The following is a 4,149-nucleotide window of genomic DNA, read 5'->3' on the forward strand; positions in this document are numbered from 1 at the left end:
CTCCCCTCCCTTTCTCTTTCGCCCCCTCCCTCTCTCTCTGTCACCCCCTCCCTCTCTCTCTCGTACCCCTCCCTCTCTCTCTCTCGCCGCCTCCCTCTCTGCCACATCCACCTCCCTCTCTCTCACGTCCGCCTCACTCTCTCGTGCCCTCCCTCACTCTCGTTACCCCTCCCTTTCTCTCTCTCGCCCGCCCTCCCTCTCTCTCACCCCCTCCCTCTCTCTTGCCCCTCCCTCTCTCTCGCACCCTCCCTCTCACCCACCCTCCCCCTCTCTCTCACCCCTCTCTCTCGCCCCCTCCCTCTCTCTCTCGCCCCCTCCCTCCCTCTCTCTCGCCCCATCCCTCCCTCTCTCTCGCCCCCTCCCTCTCTCTATCTCGCCCCCTCCCTTTCTCTCTCGTCCCTCCCTTTCTCTTTCGCCCCCTCCCTTTCTCTCTCGCCCCTCCCTTTATCTCTCGCCGCCTCCCTTTCTCTCTCGCCCCCTACCTCTCTCTCTCTCGCCCCGTCTCTCTTGCCCCCTCCCTCTCTCTCTCGACCCCTCCCTCCCTCTCTCTCGCCCCCTCCCTCTCTCTCGCCCTCTCCCTCTTTCTCGCCCCCTCCCCCTCTCTCTCTCGCCCGTCTCTCTCGCCCTCTCCCTCTCTCTCTCTCGCCCCCTCCCTCTCTCTCTCGCCCCTCCCTTTCTCTCTCGCCCCCTCCCTCTCTCTCCCGCCCCCTCCCTCTCTCTCTTGCCCTCTCCCTCTTTCTCGCCCCCTCCCTCTCTCTCTCGCCCCGTCTCTCTCGCCCTCTCCCTCTCTCTCTCTCGCCCCCTCCCTCTCTCTCTCGCCCCTCCCTTTCTCTCTCGCCCCCTCCCTCTCTCTCTTGCCCTCTCACACACCCATCTCTCCTTTGTGCCTTTCTTCTCTCACCATCTCTCTGTCTCGACCTTGCTCTCTCTCATCCAGTCTCTCTCTCTCTCCCCCTCTCTCTCACCTCCCTCTCTCAACCCTCTCTCTTCGTACCTCTATCCCTATCTCTTCCCGCCTCTATCTCTCTCTAGCCATCCCGTTTTCTCTTGCCCCATCTCCCAACACCGCTCTCTCTCTCGCCTCCCCTTTCTCTCTTGCCCCCTTTCTCTCTCTGTCTCTTTCTCTCTCCTGCCCCCTCGCCCCTCTCTCAATCTCACTCTCTCTCTCGCCCCTCTCACTCACTATCTCCTCCCGTTTCTCTCTCTCTCTCTGTCTCTCTCTCGCTCTCTCGCCCTTCTCGCTCTCCACCTCCCTCGGTGTCTCTCTCTTCCCACCTCCCTCTCTTTCCCTCTGACTGAATCTGTCTCCCTCCTGTCCATCCCTCCCTGTCTCTCTGACATACTCTGTCTCCCTTGTCCTTCCCTCTCCCTCTGACCCAGCGACGGGGGATGTTTGAGGGTGAGGCTGCATGTGAGAGGTGGGCAAAATGGGATAGCGATGGAATTGTTGGAGGGAGTCAGCGACGGCATGAGAGAGAGAGAGAGGCGGAGAGGGAAGAATGAGGCAGGTGGAGAAACCGGGTTTGGAGGGTGTGTGTGTGAGAGAGAGGGAGGGATGAGGTGAGGTTTGAGAAAGAGTGTGTGTGCTGAAAGAGAGAGAGAGAGAACTGAGGAGAAAGAGTAGGGGAGAGGTAATGGGGAGGCCAGATTTGTAGTCGGGGGGATAGTGTGAGTAAAACCCAGCTCCTGAGCTCAGGGCGCGGTGCCCTCCACTTCCCTCAAGTCCAGGACTTGGGGCTGAGTCTGTCTCTCTCCAGCTCAGCTTCTCCAACACAAAGACACACAACAACATTGGTCACTCTGCTGCTCGGCACGCTTTCATCCACATTTTTGTTGGTTACAAATGGAAGTGATGGATACAGTCAGTGGGATGGTGCATTTTCTCACTGGCCCCTGAGTTGTGAGAAACATTGAAATGTTTCCTTGTAACCCCCTGTGGGATAAGGATGGACAAAGCAGCGCTCCCCTCAGTCTGTTACCATAGCGACAGGCTGCTCCATCGCTGAAACACTGAACTGAAATGAGAAATTCCCGGATGGTGTGATTAATGAGGGAATTTGATGGATGGATGGTTTTGGGGGAAGGGATATTTCAGCACATTCTTCAGCTGCTGCCTGAACTTAGTCTGGGTCACAGCATAAATCGCGGTGTTTGTGCAGCAACTGAGGAGCTGCAGCATGAAGCCCAATTCCTGCACAAACCAATCGAGATTCATAGGGGTAGACACAATAAAGCTCATCCGGTTCCATATAGAAAACAGCATGAACGTTGACCATAACAGGATGAAATTGGCCGAGATCACAAACAGTAAAATGATGGATTTTTTTCGGTTTCTCATTTCTGTGTCAGACTGAGCGTCCCCATTTGTGTGAGTGCGGAGTCTCCTGCGTGCTCTGCTGGTCACTAAAATGTGTCTGACGGTGAGAACATTGAGCAGCAGAATCAGGAGAAATGGGACACACGGGGTTAGAATGTGGTGGAGGAACTCGATTGTGACCCAGACACTGGAGACTCGAACAGGCTCTGTTACCTCACAAAACCAGGGGAGGTTCCCCAGCCGATACCGAGCCGTGAGCATAAAATACCAGGAAATGTTCTTTAAACAGCTCATCACAGTCACTGCTCCCAGAACCACAGCCGCCGTTTTCTCACTGCAATATTTACTTTTCAGCTTCTGGCAACAAATGGCCACAAACCGATCAAAGGTGAAAGTGACGGTGAACCAGACAGAGCAGTCAGTGGCTGCATAAAGCAGGACGGCGTGGATATTACACAAGGGGACGGAGTCCCTCAGGAAATAAAACTGTTCCCGATAAACAATGGGAATGTGTCTCAGGATCAGGTCGAGGATAATGACCAGGAGATCCGCCGCTGCCATGGCCCCCAGGTAACGTCTGACACATGGAGACAATCCACAATCTTTATAAAGCAGGACGTAGATGGTCACTACGTTAACTGTGAGGAATGAAAACAAACCCATTATCCATCAGCCTGGAGGCAAAGGGACCCGTTTGATCGGGGACCCAGTGAGATTTTCAAATGTGTCCCTGTATTCAAGGATTTATTAAAATAATTGGAGTTGGAATAACAAATGGGAAGGTCAGAATTACTGACAAAAATGTGACATAAACCACAAGAAACCCTCCCTCCCCAAACACATAGAGACACATCCGTAAGGACAGATGGTTTCTAGAACATTCCCACACACTCGATCACTCGAGAGCAGACACAGATCACTCCTTCCCAGTTCCTAATACGGAGGGTGGAAATGTTGCTGTCCTGAAGGATTCTCTCCCAGTTTCCTGAAGACAGACGGAGTTCAGGAATTTCTGTATTTTGTTCTAAATTGTTGTCGGTCCTGTGTAGTGAAGAAATGTAAACGCAGGGAAAACGTGTTCACCCCTTTAACTGCCTGAGGGGCCTTCGGAACAGTGTCTCCTTCTCCCTGGAACGGGATCTCTTCCCTCGGGATCTTATCGTTTGTTCAATTCACTGACGTCTAGCCGTTCACAAACAACGTCAGGGACAGAACGTACCGGGGAATGTCAGTTATAGAATGTCAGGGACAGCACGTTCCGGGGAATGTCAGTTATAGAATGTCAGGGACAGAACGTTCCGGGGAATGGCAGTTATAGAACGTCAGGGACAGAACGTCCCGGGGAATGGCAGTTATAGAATGTGGGGGACAGAACGTTCCGGGGAGCTCCGTGACCTGTCCATCACCTTTCCCCCCTACCCACCCCACCACCATGATGTACTGTGCACAGGCTACATTTCTGTCCAGTACCGGGAGCTGTGCAGACCACATCATTGTATTATCTATAAACCTCAACCAGACAGTCTGACCAGCACAGTGACCTGTGCAGTGATCACCCGTGAATTAATCTGTAACCCAGGAGCAGTTACCCTCCCAGCATGTAGGGCTGTGTACCCCATCCCAGTGCATTGATCTGTAACCCAGGAGCAGTTATCCTCCCAGCATTTAGGACTGTGTACACCACCCCAGTCCATTGATCTGTAACCCAGGAGTAGTTACCTTCCCTGCATGTAGGACTGTGTACCTCACCCCAGTACATTGCACAGTAACACTGTGTTAGATCCCTGCCCAGTGTGGGGAAACTTGCAGCCCATGCTGGAAGTGACAGGACG

Source organism: Hemiscyllium ocellatum, chromosome 38 (assembly GCF_020745735.1).
Source record: "Hemiscyllium ocellatum isolate sHemOce1 chromosome 38, sHemOce1.pat.X.cur, whole genome shotgun sequence".
In the NCBI taxonomy this organism is placed as follows: domain Eukaryota; kingdom Metazoa; phylum Chordata; class Chondrichthyes; order Orectolobiformes; family Hemiscylliidae; genus Hemiscyllium; species Hemiscyllium ocellatum.